Source organism: Lepidochelys kempii, chromosome 5 (assembly GCF_965140285.1).
Source record: "Lepidochelys kempii isolate rLepKem1 chromosome 5, rLepKem1.hap1, whole genome shotgun sequence".
Taxonomy (NCBI): domain Eukaryota; kingdom Metazoa; phylum Chordata; order Testudines; family Cheloniidae; genus Lepidochelys; species Lepidochelys kempii.
Window position 1 is genome coordinate 129,205 of NC_136384.1, and position 17,382 is coordinate 146,586.

At 45.4% G+C, this 17,382-nt stretch overlaps 1 protein-coding gene across 4 annotated transcripts in view; it reads left to right on the plus strand.

Annotated features, from left to right (window-relative positions):
* The window catches only part of LOC140911037 (myosin-IIIb), a 154,414-nt gene that overhangs the window by 129,099 nt on the left and 7,933 nt on the right, over window positions 1-17,382 (plus strand). For 2 of the 4 annotated variants that reach the window (XR_013635754.1, XR_013635756.1), the window contains one exon: window positions 904-1,065. The exons of the other annotated variants lie outside the window; for them this stretch is intronic. The gene's annotated coding sequence lies outside the window, so the exon portion shown is untranslated. The remainder of the gene's footprint in view (window positions 1-903; window positions 1,066-17,382) is intronic. 4 annotated transcript variants of the gene reach the window in all.

Genomic DNA, 17,382 nt, shown 5'->3' on the forward strand with positions numbered 1-17,382 from the left:
AATTGTATAGTCAGTTACTTTAACTCACTTTGACTCATCATGAAATATATTCAGAAGACCAAAGAACCATTATCGGTCAGGTTTACTGCTAAAAACCAATAAGAAAATACTATGGGGAAAAAAGAGCCAATATGATACTGGTCTCTGGAAGCCATCTCATGCAGTGTTGTTACGTTCACCTTACACAGATGGTGCACTCCCAGAGTTATACGTTTCAGCTGATAGCATTTATAGGATGATTTGACATGTTACACATCTCTTTACATGTCACTAAAATGCACGCCATCTGTTCAACCCAGTTTCATCTTGTTGCTCTGTTCCTTCCCTTCTCTTTGTTTTGGATACTCCTATTCCAGGTACTGGTTTGTCAGTGTAACTACCTCTTGCTATGGTAAAATAATCATATGTCCTGATCCTGACAACTTTCATAACTATTTAAGCCAAAGCTTGCTTACTTACCAATGCAACGTGTTAGAAGACACTTAGCATAAGAGACCAGAATTATAGTAAAGATATCGGCCATCCAGGTGTGGGAAATCAGTATTTCAAGATTCCCATCATGGATAAGGTCATTCAAGGTTTGATCTGCCTTGTGCATGTCGTGGCTAATATGAATAATGTGCATGTTTTCTGTCTAGTAATGATTTTAATTTAAACTGAGTGGATTAATTTACATGTTTAAAAAACTGGTTGTAAGTTTAAACTTCATCTTGGTATTGGGGATCACTTTGGATAATAAATTCATTTTGAAAAACTGGGATAGACAGTATCATAGTGTGTACCACAGTGCTATGTACATGAGAAATAAACCAGAAATTTGGAGTAGTGACATTATAATTGTGGCCTCCATATATAAATTCAGTTTAATTACTTACTACACACTACTGTCCATCCATGTTATAGGTCGCCCTTTCTGCTTGTTGTGACCATCTGGAAAGCTTCACGAGGCAGGAGTGGCTAGCTTCTGTGTCCCATTGTACTGGCTTGAGCAATCGTGGCCACACACCTGATTTTGCAATGTTAAAAATGTTCCTGGCACAAAAAGCAGTGTGCAGTGCTCTTCAGGTTTGTATTGCTGTGTGATGCACCAGTAGTTGAGGTAGATGCTGTTGTTTCTTGTACATGCTGTCTTTCAGATAATCTTCCTGAATGGACAGTAGTTTATTTATTAAATATTTCTGTATCAGGAACCAGTATTGGTATACATGGAATCAGACACTGAGAAAGATTGTTTTGAATAACATGTGCCTTGATTAGAATGTTGTCACTGACCCCAGATTACCTGAGAACAGCCAGACTGAGTCAGACCAATGGTCCATCTAGCCCAGTATCCTGTCTTCCAGCAATGGCCAATGCCAGGTGCTTCAGAGGGAATGCACAGAACAGGCAATCATTGAGTGATCCATCCCCTGTCACTCCCAACATCTGACAGTCAGAGGCCTAGGGACACACAGAGCATGGGATTGCATCCCCTGACCATCTTGGCTAATAGCCACCGATGGACAGATCCTCCATGAATTTAGCTAATTCTTTTTTGAACGCTGCTTGTAGTTTTGACCTTCAAAACTTCCCCTGGCAACAAGTTCCACAGGTTGACTGTGCATTGTGTAAAGAAGTACTTACTTTTGTTTTATTTTAAAACTGCTGCCTATTAATTTCATTGGGTGACCCCTGGTTCTTGGGTTATGTAAAGGAGTAAATAATACTTTACTTTCTCCACAACATTTATGATTTTATAGATCTCTGTCATGTTCCCCCCGAAGTAGTCTCTTTTCCAGGCTGAAAAGTCCCAATCTCTTTAATCTCTCTCCATAATGGATTACAAATGGTACTAAAGGGGAACTACACTGAGGACAATACCATTTAGCTTTTTATTGCTAATAAGGTCAGGCAATTTCCTTTTTTTAATGTTGCCTAATGAGTTATGATAGTTAACACATAACTTCGATAATCAGTACAAATAATTTCTGTGAACCCAGTTTTCTTTTGCCTTTACATTATTTACTGCAATTAGTTCATTAATTTTTACTTCTTCTGGTGATGGTCCCTATGTAAATTCCACCTGTGGGATATGTGCACACATTATGCACTTGAGTTGAGGATTTTTTAGAAAGCAGTGTCCATTAATCTGCATGTGTGTCGTGGCTGTCCTCGTGCTCTGAACCAAGGGCATAAGGGACAGTGCAGACCAATGCCTCTCCTGTTCCTTCTTGCCACCACATGGTCTATGATAAAAATCTTTGGTGTCCTCAGCTCCTTCTCCTACTGTGTCATTTCTGTAAATATATTGTAATGTTACGAATTACACCTGATAGGTCACGCACAACAACTGCTACGAATTATACCTGATAGGTCATGCACAGTTTGAGTCTAGGCTGAGGCACATGAACAAAGTTCACAACTGCAGAGTTTCCAGAGACACTAAGTTTATTACGCTCAAGCGTGGTGCCCCCCTGCTAGCCAGGAGGGGACCCCAAATGCAGGTTATACAGAGATTATATACCTTTTAGCAAAGCATGTTGCCCTCGTGCATCGGAAACCTTAGCCAATAGACAAACCTTTTTCTTATCTCCCACCTATCCCTGCTAGGTTCATTCCCCGTGCTAAACTGTTATCCCGTCTCCTCACCGTGGCCTTGAAGCAATGCATCAGTAACTTTTCTTGTCAGGATGGGAGGCCCACAGGAAAAAGGCCAGGAGGCAGGGAGTTAGGAACAGACAAAGAACGGAAACTGGGGAGTTGAGACAGGTCGGAGGCGGGGGGGGGGGGGGTTCACAGGAATGCAGTATAGAAGGAACACTCCTTCTGGTGCATGATGTGCTTGCTTTTAGACAATGGTGGGCCCCAAACCAAAATGGAGTCACATATGCTAACTGTCCCTTAACAGTAAATAGTTCTTAGATCCTTTCCACCATTGATGAAGTTCACAGTCCAATGGGACCTCAGTTTTGTTTTTCGCCTCTCACCAATCTTCCCTTTGATCCTCTAGCCATATGCTCTATGGCCCATTGTCTATGAAAGTGGCCTTTCTAATTGCCATAACATCAGCCAGAAGAGTCGGTGAGTTGGGAGCACTCATGGTAGACCTGTCATATACAAGAAGAAAAGGTCTTGCTATGCCCCCACCCAAAATTCATCCCAAAAGTATCAGTATTTTTTCCTAAGTCACATGCCTTGGATGAAGAGAAGTGGCTGCATTCTCTGGACATCTGAAGGGCACTGACCTTTAATCTACAAAGAACAAAAGTTATTAGCAAGACACCTAAATTATTTGTTTCCATAGAAGAGAGATCAAGAGGTCAAACTATATCTGAGTAGAGACTTTCAAAATGGATCTCTGGTTGTATTATCCTTTGCTACCAGCTAGCTCACATTTCCCACCCCTTCCCCGGAGGGATTAGGGCTCGTTCCACCAGAGCACAAGCAATCTCTGCCACATATCTGAGAGACATGCCTGTACTAGAAGTATGTAGGGCAGCCACCTGGAGATCCTTGCACTAAGCATCATGCTTTGGTCCAGTCTTCTGCTGCAGATCCAGCTGTGGGGAGAGTAGTATTTCAGTCAGCGACCACTTTTGTGTCCTCGCATCCACTTCCTGTTTGACTATTGTTTGTTAATCTCTTACATGTGGAATACACATAGGGACCACCACTCAAATAAAAAATGGAGGTTACTTACCTGTAACTGCATGTGCTTCAAGATGTGTGGTCCCTGTCTGTATTCCTCTGCTCACACTCCAGCCCCTCTGCTGAGGATTATCTGGATTTGTGGCAAGAGGAGGAATTGGAGAGGTGTCTGTCCACAGTGTCCCTTATATCATTGGTTCAGAGCTCAAGGAGAGCTACGGCGCCTGTGTGGACCCACAGACATGGCTTGCTAAAAATAAATTCTGAATCCAGGCCTATGGTGTACATGCATATCCCATGTGTGGAATACAGAAAAGGACCATGCATCTCAAGGAACCTCCAGATACAGGTATGTAATCTCCATTTGTGTTTGATTAAACAGCTTTGCAATGGTTATGCATATAGTAGCTTATGTACTTGTTTTTCAGTAGCCAGGCCCTTATTCCCATGAACTATGGGTTCTGAATCTGTTTCTGCTGCCTGATGTTCACAATAGTTCATATTTTTTCATATTACCCCTGTTCCAAATAGGCATTCCAGCTTTTAATAATCCTGAAATGTAACCAATAATTCCATCCAGACTTTGGAGTCTCCTATTTTGAAAGATTCCAGATCGTGGGATGATCTCTTGCATGGCTACTGGGTCATGTGCACGTTCCTGATAAGAAACTATTATACTAATTAATAAAGAAGCATACAGTAATGATACATTTGCTTTTACACAATAACCAAATTAAGCCATATTCCAATGAGAGAGATTTAGTACTACACATGTATGCATGAACTCACTCTGTTTAATAATATACAGTTTAAATAACAATTAGACCAGGTCCAGCTAGTGGTCTTTATAATGTCTCTTGTGATGGACTTGGACCAGAAGGATGGAAGAGAGTAGTGGAAGGCAGGTATATCAGCCTCAGAACGATATCCCTGTTCCCTGGATAGCCAAACAAAGGCTACTCCAGGACAATTAACCAGTTAAAGTTGTTAGGCTAATGGAGACAGCTGAAACCAGTTAAGGTCCTATTCATTCTGCTTAAAAGCTCTCCTTTCCACACACTATACACTCAGTTGTCCATAAACGGTAGATTGATGTTCTCATGGGTTGATAGGATCGTTGCTATGGCCCCAGCTTTGGAACGGTCTCTTGGAGGAACCCCTTCAGTGTGCCAGATCCCCTAGGGTCTCACACTTCCTCCAGGGTAAGCCACGTGGCTTTACCACCTCCTTCACTTGGACCTCTGGGTCTGCAGCCCCCCTGCTTCACACCATGAGCTCAATTTAGTAAGTTCAACTGAGACAGACCCTGATGGAGATTTGGATGCTCTTCAGGGATTAATGCACCTCACCCTGCATTTGCAGTGACTCTCACAGAGTTGTCAAAACAGTAGGGCTTATTAGTCATGTGGAACACAGCATAGGAAATCTTTAGGTTCTTCTTCAAGGAGAGTCCCTGTGGGTGCTTCACTTTAGGTGATTGTGCACCCCTGTGCAGCAGTGCCTGGTTGGGTTACACATGCACTGTCCCTGTCTCGTGTTGCCTCAGGCGGTTACATACCGCAGTGCTCAGTTCCTTCTCTACTGCCTTTGGCTTGAGTCAGAACACTTAGCAGCACCTCTGTACCTAACCCTAAATAGCACAGTTATTTAGTTAAGAGTTAGTTGTTGACTAGCTTATAGTTAACTTTCCTGCCCTGTTTATTTTACTTCCCTTTTTATTAAAAAAAAATCTCTCATATTAGGAAGTTGTGTCAGTTGTTAGTGATCCTTTAGAGTAGAGTAAAAAGAAAAGGAGTACTTGTGGCACCTTAGAGACTAACCAATTTAATTGAGCATAAGCTTTCGTGAGCTACAGCTCACTTCATCGGATGCATACTGTGGAAAGTGTAGAAGATCTTATTATATACACACAAAGCATGAAAAAATAACTCCTCCCACCCCACTCTCCTGCTGGTAATAGCTTATCTAAAGTGATCACTCTCCTTACAATGTGTATGATAATCAAGGTGGGCCATTTCCAACACAAATCCAGGTTTTCTCACACACACACACACACACACACACACACACACACACACACACACTCACTCTCCTGCTGGTAATAGCTTATCCAAAGTGACCACTCTCCTTACATTGTGTATGATAATCAAAGTGGGCCATTTCTAGCACAAATCCAGGGTTTAACAAGAACGTCTTGGGGGTGGGGGGGGGTAAGAAAAAACAAGGGGAAATAGGCTACCTTGCATAATGACTAAGTCTCTATTCAAGCCTAAGTTAATTGTATCCAATTTGCAAATGAATTCCAATTCAGCAGTTTCTCACTGGAGTCTGGATTTGAAGTTTTTTTGTTGTAAAATAGTGACTTTCATGTCTGTAATCGCGTGACCAGAGAGATTGAAGTGTTCTCCGACTGGTTTATGAATGTTATAATTCTTGACATCTGATTTGTGTCCATTTATTCTTTTACGTAGAGACTGTCCAGTTTGACCAATGTACATGGCAGAGGGGCATTGCTGGCACATGATGGCACATTGGTGGATGTGCAGGTGAACGAGCCTCTGATAGTGTGGCTGATGTTATTAGGCCCTATGATGGTGTCCACTGAATAGATATGTGGGCACAGTTGGCAACGGGCTTTGTTGCAAGGATAGGTTCCTGGGTTAGTGGTTCTGTTGTGTGGTATGTGGTTGCTGGTGAGTATTTGCTTCAGGTTGGGGGACTGTCTGTAGGCAAGGACTGGCCTGTCTCCCAAGATTTGTGAGAGTGTTGGGTCATCCTTCAGGATAGGTTGTAGATCCTTGATAATGCGTTGGAGGGGTTTTAGTTGGGGGCTGAAGGTGACGGCTAGTGGCGTTCTGTTACTTTCTTTGTTAGGCCTGTCCTGTAGTAGGTGACTTCTGGGGACTCTTCTGGCTCTATCAATCTGTTTCTTCACTTCCGCAGGTGGGTATTGTAGTTGTAAGAATGCTTGATAGAGCTCTTGTAGGTGTCTGTCTCTGTCTGAGGGGTTGGAGCAAATGCGGTTGTATCGCAGAGCTTGGATGTAGATGATGGATCGTGTGGTGTGGTCAGGGTGAAAGCTGGAGGCATGTAGGTAGGAATAGCGGTCAGTAGGTTTCCGGTATAGGGTGGTGTTTATGTGACCATCGTTTATTAGCACTGTAGTGTCCAGGAAGTGGATTTCTTGTGTGGACTGGACCAGGCTGAGGTTGATGGTGGGATGGAGATTGTTGAAACCATGGTGGAATTCCTCAAGGGCTTCTTTTCCATGGGTCCAGATGATGAAGATGTCATCAATATAGCGCAAGTAGAGTAGGGGCGTTAGGGGACGAGAGCTGAGGAAGCATTGTTCTAAATCAGCCATAAAAATGTTGGCATACTGTGGGGCCATGTGGGTACCCATAGCAGTGCTGCTGATCTGAAGGTATACATTGTCCCCAAATGTAAAATAGTTATGGGTAAGGACAAAGTCACAAAGTTCAGCCACCAGGTTAGCCATGACATTATTGGGGATAGTGTTCTTGATGGCTTGTAGTCCATCTTTGTGTGGAATGTTGGTGTAGAGGGCTTCTACATCCATAGTGGCCAGGATGGTGTTATCAGGAAGATCACAGATGGATTGTAGTTTCCTCAGGAAGTCAGTGGTGTCTCGAAGGTAGCTGGGAGGGCTGGTAGCGTAGGGCCTGAGGAGGGAGTCTACATAGCCAGACAATCCTGCTGTCAGGGTGCCAATGCCTGAAATGATGGGGGCGCCCAGGATTTCCAGGTTTATGGATCTTGGGTAGTAGACAGAATATCCCAGGTCGGAGTTCCAGGGGTGTGTCTGTGCGGATTTGATCTTGTGCTTTTTCAGGGAGTTTCTTGAGCAAATGCTGTAGTTGTTTTTGGTAACTCTCAGTGGGATCAGAGGGTAATGGCTTGTAGAAAGTGGTGTTGGAGAGCTGCCGAGCAGCCTCTTGTTCATATTCCGACCTATTCATGATGACAACAGCACCTCCTTTGTCAGCCTTTTTGATTATGATGTCAGAGTTGTTTCTGAGGCTGTGGGTGGCATTGTGTTCCACACGGCTGAGGTTATGGGGCAAGTGATACTGCTTTTCCACAATTTCACCCCGTGCACGTTGGCGGAAGCACTCTATGTAGAAGTCCAGTCTGCTGTTTTGACCTTCAGGAGGAGTCCACCTAGAATCCTTCTTTTTGTAGTGTTGGTAGGGAGGTCTCTGTGGATTAGTATGTTGTTCAGAGGTGTGTTGGTAATATTCCTTGAGTCGGAGAAGTCAAAAATAGGATTCCAGGTCACCACAGAACTGTATCATGTTCGTGGGGGTGGAGGGGCAGAAGGAGAGGCCCTGAGATAAGACAGCTGCTTCTGCTGGGCTGAGAGTATAGTTGGATAGGTTAACAATATTGCTGGGTGGGTTGAGGGAACCATTGCTGTAGCCCCTTGTGGCATGTAGTAGTTTAGAAAGTTTAGTGTCCTTTTTCTTTTGTAGAGAAGCAAAGTGTGTGTTGTAAATGGCCTGTCTAGTTTTAGTAAAGTCCAGCCATGAGGAAGTTTGTGTGGAAGGTTGTTTTTTTATGAGAGTATCCATTTTTGAGAGCTCATTCTTTATCTTTCCCTGTTTGCTGTAGAGGATGTTGATCAGGAGTAGAGTAGTTCTCCCTTGCAGGAGAAAACCATTCTCTAAGGAGCATGCCTGGCTTCCTGGTTTTAAATGCTGCCTTATGTGTAGACTCTCTCTCCTGGTCTTGGACGGGCACTCACAGTATGTCCTCTGCCTTGGCGAGATGCACGCCCCGTAGAAGTGCTCACATTGCCATAACCTGAAAGTGTGCACCAAGAAGGCGAGAGACCTGCAGTTGAAACTCCTCATTATGGAGAAGTCTGTGCATGCAGCATCTGAACCCGAATCACTGCCTTTCTCCCCCCTGGACAACGGTCTCCCACAGCAGCCTCTGACGGAGACTGTGCTTTATTGGCTCAGGCAAAAGAGCACTCTGCCAAGAAGGCAACTAAAAAGCGGGCTCCAACTTCTACTTCCTGGGAATCTGCCAAGAAATGGCATTTTCCAACTCTGCATACCCCATTGCATACCCCTACCGACCACCCCGGGACCTTCCACAGGCAAGATAGTGGATCATCAAGTACGGTGAGTACCACAAGAGCAAAAGACCCTCAGTGGGCTAGCTCAGACAAGGGCAACAAAGGGAAATCGAAACCCTCTGCCTTGGCACCATCAAAGACTATGAGACACTTGGCACCACTGCAGACCATGGTGCCATCTTCCGTTGGCACAACCCATATGGTGTGATCCTCCGCACCTAGAACCATTCCACAGCCATCGGCACCACCACACAGCATTTCTCTAGCAAGCACCTGTGCAGTAATGCTGCGTTCCTCTCTGCTTCCATGATGCAGCCCCCCACTGGCCTCTTCTCCATCGGTATAATTTTGATTTGTTTCTACCATGTGTATTCACCAGCTCTGCATACCTGTTTGTCACTGCAGGGAGATGTAATGTATCACCCAGTCTGTACAGAAAAGGGTCTGGTTGATTACACTAGGAAAGGTACAGCTTCACTCCTCCAGTTTGCTAAGGCACCCCTGTCCTAGTATTATCTGCTTCCATTTACAGCCTCACCAAAGTGTGGACCTAGAGGCACATATGAAAATCAAATTAACAGTATTTTATCTACTGTGTAATCCTCTTTCCCCCCTTTCCCTCGGCCCATCATGGCCAGTCTCCATAGTGCAGTGTCCAGTGTGTAATCCAGGGCTGTGGTCTCCCTCCTCCATCAGGTCCGTAAAACACCGTTCACTTATGTGGCACTGTGTAAATACCAATAAAAAGGAGAGGGCCTTCTGGGCACTTTGTTTTGGGGAACGCCAGGTGCAACAGCATTAAAGAGGTGGGTGGGGTCTGTCTCTAAACACTAGACTCCCTGTTCTCACATCCTCTCACTCCAGACAGCAAGAATGGGACTAGGCCCATGGATTTCAGGCTGACCCTGGTCTCAGTTCTTTGGAAGTAGCAGGCAGAGCGACCTGTGTCTCGGTGCTGAGCTCATAGGAAGCTCTTCAGGGAACAGCAAGATGGTGTCACGGGCAACACTGTCTTGCTGGTTTAGGCAGCCCTTTGCTGCTGGTCACATCATGGTGTGCTAAATTGTATAGTCAGTTTCTTGACCACCCATTGGTTCCTTATGAAATATATTCAAGAGTCCAAATAACCAATATCAGTCAGGTCTGTTGCCAACTATAATGCAGCACAGGAAAAAGGTTCAGTATGATACCAGTCTCTGGGAAGCTCCCTCATGCAAAGTTGTTACCTTCACCTTCCATAGAAGGTGTGCTCCCAAAGTTACACATTTCAGCTGTGAGCATTTATAGAATGATTTACAAGTTACAAAGCTCTTTACATGTCACTAAAATCCAGTCCATCAGTTTAGCCCTGTTCCTTAACTTTTTCTGTGCCTCTCCTTATCTTTGTTTTGGATACTGGCATTCCAGGTACTGGTTTGGACTGTGAAGGTACCCTCTAACTTGCATTAAGGCATAGAACAAATGTATCTTGATTTTGACAAGTTTCCTATCTGCTTGTGCCAGATGCTGAGTTGTACTATTTTAGGGTATTGTGGGATGTAGTTTAGTATGAGTGAATAGAACTGTGTGGAAAAACACAGGCCAATTCAGCTCTTATAACTGCCAGGCATTCATATAGTGTGATATATCCTAACCCAGCGGTTCTTAACCTTTCCTGGCTACTGTACCCCTTTCATGAGTCTGATTTGTCTTGTGTACCCCAAGTTTCACCTCACTTAAAAACTACTTCTTTACAAAATCAGACCTAAAAATACACAAGTTTCACTGCACACTATTACTGACAAATTGCTTGCTTACTCATTTTTGCCATATAATTATTAAATAATTCGATTGGAATATAAATATTGTACTTACATTTCAGTGTGATACTTGATCCTGTTTTTCACTTGTGAGCCTTGTCATTCTGGGAGGCAGTGAAACGACAGTCACAATTATGTTTTTCTCCACATTGAGTCTATTCCTATTCTTTGTCTTGATGGCAGTCAGAGGAGAAAATGAGACTTCACAAAGATATGTCGACCCAAAAGGTAACAAAATATCCAAAGTGTGGTTCCCAAGGTCAGTGTACTCTTTCTGTACGAAACACTAGAACTGGGTTAGTGTGGAGTCATTAAATATTTGCAGACCACCTTCTGAGGACAGCTGAAAATTTTCTTCTTGACTGGCAGAAAGATTACTACTGCTAACATCTGACCAAATGAACTGGTTTCTTACCCAATCGAGTTGAGTTTAGTTGCGTTGAATGTTGGGAAAATCATTTGAACTGAGAAGTCAAGTGCGCCAAATGATCTACTATTATTTCTTTAATTTCACTCGACTCAGTTTCGGCTAAGAAGCAGACCTCCGTTACGTATGCATAAAGCAATGGAAAACAGGTAAAGTCTTTATCTCCACATTTGGATTTCCAGAATTCAGTTTTCTTGGTAAAAGCATTCACTTTGTCACAGAGATTCAGAATGTTAGTGTCACAGCCTTGCATGGACAAATTTAAATCATTCAGCTTTCTAAATAGATCTGCAAGGTAGGCAAGTTGAACTAACCACACAATATGGTCAAACACAGAGGCAAGAGCGGATGAATGATCAGAAAGAAATGTGTGAACTTCTGCATGTAATTCCAACAGTCCGTCAAGTACTTTCCCTCTTGCAAGCCAGCAAACCTCTGTGTGAAGCAACAGTTGCTGATGTTCTAGCCCATCTCTTCACAAAGAATGTGAAACAGATGATCATTGGGTGGCCTGGACTTGATAAAGTTGATAATTTCGAAAGACTCATTTAAAACTTCATGCAACTCTGAACTCATCTTTTCTGAAGCAAGTGCTTCTCTGTGTATGATACAGTGCACCCACCGCAAGGAAAGATTTTCTTTCCTGCTCCTAGCTATAAGTACGTTCACTCTCCCTGTCATTGCAGCACCCCCATCAGTGCAGATGAATTTGCATAAATTCAGTTCAAATTGTTTTCAGAAAAAACCCCGTCAATTAGTTTTAAAATGTCCTCTCTGGTTGAGTTTGCCTTTATATTTTTGCAAAACAGCCTGTGCTCGCTGATATCCCTGGTTTCAGGGTATTGAACATGAGCAGCCTGCTGAGCTTCTCCACTAATATCTGTGGACTCATCAATTTCAACCTCAGCCACATGCATCACTAGATGGCATAAAACGCACGTGCCTAATTCAGAATGTACGTTACCATGTAATAGTATATACAGCATATAAACACGCCATGGTATGACCTTTTAGTTTGTCCTGACTTCGGTCATGCTTTTTATGTAGCCTGTTGTAAAACTAGACAAATATCTAGATGAGTTGAAGTACCCCTGGAAGACCTCTGTGTACCCCCCAAGGGGGACCCAGCATCCAAGATCCCTTTCTTCTGAGTTTTCAGTGTCTCAGAAACAAATAATGCCATTTTTGACATAGAGTGCCACTGCCCCTCCTCTTGTGCCTCCTTGATCCCTCCTAAATAGGTTATAACCATTGGTTTAACATCCCAATCATGCAAATCATCCCAGCAGGCATGGGCAGTGGGTACCGAAGGCAGGGGAAGGCTCAGCCAACCCAAACTGCCTATGTGGCCCTGCCCACACTCCACCCCCAGACCCCTACCTGCTTCCCACCACACTCTGCTGCGGCTCTTGGCTGGGCCAGAACCGGGGGGATTAGGGGGCCATAACCCTCCCACTTTTTGAAAGTGGACAGGCTTGGCCCATCAACTTTTTGCCAGGGTGAATGCCGCCCCCTTCTTCTCCTCTTCCCCATGAAGCCCCACTCCCCAGCCAGGCCAGCATGGGGCTCAGCTGGGGAGCCTGGGCAGCTGTGGGGAGCCATGGCAGACCCTCCACGTGGCCAGGGTGTGTGAGGGGGGCTGAGAGCAGTCCCGGGCCCATGTCTCTGCCCCTGAGCTCCCCAGCCACCCGGGACAGAAGGGTCCTCAACTTCACGCTGACTTCCCCCCACCCCCCCACAGCTGCCCACACAGCTCTCCCCAACCTGGCTCTGGCTGGGGAAGGGGAAGGGCTTCTGACCCACGCAGGCAGCTATGAGGAGCCGCAGACCCTCCACCTGCCCCCGGCGGCCGGGGAGCCTGGGGGGCAGGGACCCAGGCCAGGGACAGCTTGGGCCCCCCCGAACTGCAGGCAGGTGGAAGGTCTGCTGTGGCTCCCCATGTCACTAGGCTACGGCTCTGAGGCTCCCCGCTCCCCTCCCCCCGGCTGGAGCCAGGTTGGAGAGAGCTATGCGGGCAGCTGTGGGGAGTCTGGGTCCCTCTTCCTGCCCTGGGTGGGGGGCCTGGGACATTGGCACGGGGCTGTCTTTGCCTCTACCTTGGGAGGCGGTCCCCCCACACTTTTGGGAGGGCTCTGACGCCCTTGCCCCAGGTTGGAGTTAGTGGGGGCTGGCCTGCAGCTGGGGACTCCATCCACCCAGTGCTTCAGAGTAGGATGGGGGCCACGCTGGGGACCGTGCTGAGCTGCCTGCCCACCTTCTGTGCCAGGGCTCGGGCTGGGGGCCACGCTGCCTGCCTGCCGGGTGCGGTGGGGGTGGCCCTCTGGGCTCCGGTGGGAGAAGAGGGCAGGGCCCTGGGCAGAAGGATTGGGCCGGCCAGGGGCTAGTCTCCCCAAGACCGCGGTTCAACCCACTGCCTATGCCAGCAGGTTTCAGAAATATCAATTGGATCAAATTTATGCTTATAAATGAGCAATTCCTGGAGCAGCCATCCTCAGCCACTGTGAGAAACAACTCTGTCCCACCCCTCTGCTCCCACTCCAGGCCCAGTTGCCAGGGACAGGGGCCGAGCAAGCCAGAAATGTGCCGGGAGGGAGGCGCAGTGGGAGACGGACAGAGCCCCTCTCCCGCAAGTAACTCTGGCGGGGAGAGAGTGGTGGCCCCGGGGCAGGGTGCGGGGGTCACTGCGGAAGGTGCTGGAAGCAAGTTCACTTTGCTCAACCCAAGTTAGGGGCACTGCCCATGCCCCTCCTCCTGCTGTGGTGTCCATGAGGGTGTGGGAGTTCCAGGGAGACACTGTGGTGCTGTTGAGTCTGCCTGGGCTGGGGCTCGCCCTGGCCCAGCCCCAGCCCAGAGACATGTGCTCCCTGCTTCTTTGGCCCCAGCCCCCAGGAGCCGGCAGGACCTGTTGCCTGGGCTAAGGAAGGTGGGGCTGGAAGGTTGCTCCCAGAGGCAACGTGGGGCAGTCATGTGCCCCCCCTTTACATTGTGCCCCCAGTATCAGCAGGTATGAACCTGTGGTACTGTGTCAAAGGTTTTACGGATGTCCCAGTATATTAGGTTTCAGAGTAGCAGCCGTGTTAGTCTGTATTCACAAAAAGAAAAGGAGTACTTGTGGCACCTTAGAGACTAACCAATTTATTTGAGCATAAGCTTTCAAATAAATTGGTTAGTCTCTAAGGTGCCACAAGTACTCCTTTTCTTTTTCCAGTATATTAGATCTACTGCACTTCCCTAATCTAAAAAAATCAGTCATTTTCTAAGGAACTCAGGTTAGTCTGACGTGATCTACCTTTGGTAAATTCATGCTGCATTACACACCCTTTAATATTTACCTCCATTAATTTAATTATTCTTTCCTTAATAATTTGGTCTAAAACGTTGCATACTACTGAGTCAGACTAACAAGTCTGTATTTGTCTGGATCACTTATTTTTCCTTTCTTAAATATAGGTGCAATGTAAGCTGTTCTCCAGTCAGATGGTACTACCTCAGAATAGATTTATTAAAAATTCTTGCTACCAGACTAGCAATCTCATATACCAGTTCTGTCAGTATTCAGGGATGGAAATTATCCGGTTCCCTTGCTTTGAGCACATTAAGCTCTTTAAGTCTTCCTTCCACCAGATGTGGTAATTTCCACTTCTAGACACTCATTTCCATGAGCCATATTGCCTTCATGCACATGTTCTATATTGTCTTCCTTATTGAAACCCAAGAATTCATTTAGTTGTTCAGTCAGACCTAGATTCTTTATTCTCTTTTCTATCTATACTGCATAGTGGCCCAACCTCATCCTTCTTTATTCTCTATTTATATATCTTAAAAATACACTTAATAGTTATTTTAATTTCTTTGGCAAGAGCTAATTCAGCTTGACTTTTAGCAATTCTCTTTATTCTTACATTTTTCTAACCTCCATGATGTAGCTTTCTTTGCAGATCAGCCCCCTTTTCCATTTCCTGTAGGATCTCTGTTTACTCCTAATAACCTTTTTGAGGTGTTTATTCATCCAGCTGGGTTGGGAGCCTTTCCCTAAAATTTTTTTCACCTTGCTTGGGATGCAAATTTCAGATAATGTTTTTTATAGCTGATTCAAAAAAAATTACAAGCTGCCTCTGCATTTAAGTTCTCAAGCTCTTCACTCCAGTTGATGTATTTCACTAATTCCCTTAGCTTCCCAAAGTCTGCCCTTTTGAAATAAAAAATTATAGCTGATGAACTGGTTTTAATGATCAAGTCACAATCACTTGAGCCAAAGTTATTGCCTATGAGTAGCTCTTCTATGGTGTCCTCACTACTCCCCAAAACTAAGTCTAAAATTTCATCACCTCTTGTTGGTTCAAGTGACTATTCAATTAACACAACTGTCATCTATTGCATCCAGGAATAAGTGAGCCCTACCAGTGTTAGTAGCATTTATTCATAGAATCATAGAATATCAGGGTTGGAAGAGACCTCAGGAGGTCATCTAGACCAATCCCCTGCTCAAAGCAAGACCAACACCAACTAAATCATCCCAGCCGGGGCTTTGTCAAGCCAGGCCTTAAAAACCTCTAAGGACGGAGATTCCACCACCTGCCTAGGTAACCCATTCCAGTGCTTCACCACCCTCCCAGTGAAATAGTGTTTCCTAAAACCCAACCTAGACCTCCCGCACTGCAGCTTGAGACCATTGCTCCTTGTTCTGTCATCTGCCACCACTGAGAACAGCCTAGCTCCATCCTCTTTGGAGCCCCCCTTCAGGTAGTTGAAGGCAGCTATCAAATCCCCCCTTACTCTTCTCTTCTCTTCAATCTATGACCAATTCTCCAATCTATGTCTGGAAATGGCCCAACTTGATTATCATACACATTGTAAGGAGAGTGATCACTTTAGATAAGCTATTACCAGCAGGAGAGTGGGGTGGGGGGACAGAAAACCTTTTGTAGTGGTAAACACCCATTTTTTCATGCTTTGTGTGTATAAAAAGATCTTCTATTCTTTCCACAGTATGCATCCGATGAAGTGAGCTGTAGCTCACGAAAGCTTATGCTCAAATAAATTGGTTAGTCTCTAAGGTGCCACAAGTCCTCCTTTTCTTTTTGCGAATACAGACTAACACGGCTGCTACTCTGAAACCTGTCATTATGCAAGGCACTGCATTTAGCCGTATGGAGTGGAAATCTATCAACTGCATGAAAAAACTTGTACAGATACAGACAGACATCATCTTCCTTTCCAAATGCAAACAGATGGACATCGTACCAAAAGGACTGAAGGTAAAAAATCCATTACAATCTACACACCACACAGACTATGCTGACAGCTTGTGCCACACGCTCTCAAAGAAACTGCAGAACCACCTCATCAATATCCTCTACAGCAAATAGGGAAAGATAAAGAATGAGCTCTCAAAAATGGATACTCTCATAAAAAAACAACCTTCCACACAAACTTCCTCATGGCTGGACTTTACTAAAACTAGACAAGCCATTTACAACACACACTTTGCTTCTCTACAAAAGAAAAAGGACACTAAACTTTCTAAACTACAACATGCCACAAGGGGCCACAGCAATGGTTCCCTCAACCCACCCAGCAATATTGTTAACCTATCCAACGATACTCTCAGCCCAGCAGAAGCAGCTGTCTTATCTCAGGGCCTCTCCTTCTGCCCCTCCACCCCCGCGAACATGATACAGTTCTGTGGTGACCTAGAATCCTATTTTCGACGTCTCCGACTCAAGAAATATTTCCATCACACCTCTGAACAACATACTAATCCACAGAGACCTCCCTACCAACACTACAAAAAGAAGGATTCTAGGTGGACTCCTCCTGAAGGTCGAGACAGCAGACTGGACTTCTACATAGAGTGCTTCCGCCGACGTGCACGGGCTGAAATTGTGAAAAAGCAGCATCACTTGCCCCACAACCTCAGCCGTGCGGAACGCAATGCCATCCACAGCCTCAGAAACAACTCTGACATCATAATCAAAAAGGCTGACAAAGGAGGAGCTGTTGTCATCATGAATAGATCGGAATATGAACAAGAGGCTGCTCGGCAGCTCTCCAACACCACTTTCTACAAGCCGTTACCCTCTGATCCCACTGAGAGTTACCAAAAGAAACTATAGCATTTGCTCAAGAAACTTCCTGAAAAAGCACAAGATCAAATCCGCACAGACACACCCCTGGAACCCCGACCTGGGATATTCTGTCTACTACCCAAGATCCATAAACCTGGAAATCCTGGGCGCCCCATCATTTCAGGCATTGGCACCCTGACAGCAGGATTGTCTGGTTATGTAGATTCCCTCCTCAGGCCCTACGCTACCAGCACTCCCAGCTACCTTCGAGACACCACTGACTTTCTGGGGAAACTACAATCCATCGGTGATCTTCCTGATAACACCATCCTGGCCACTATGGATGTAGAAGCCCTC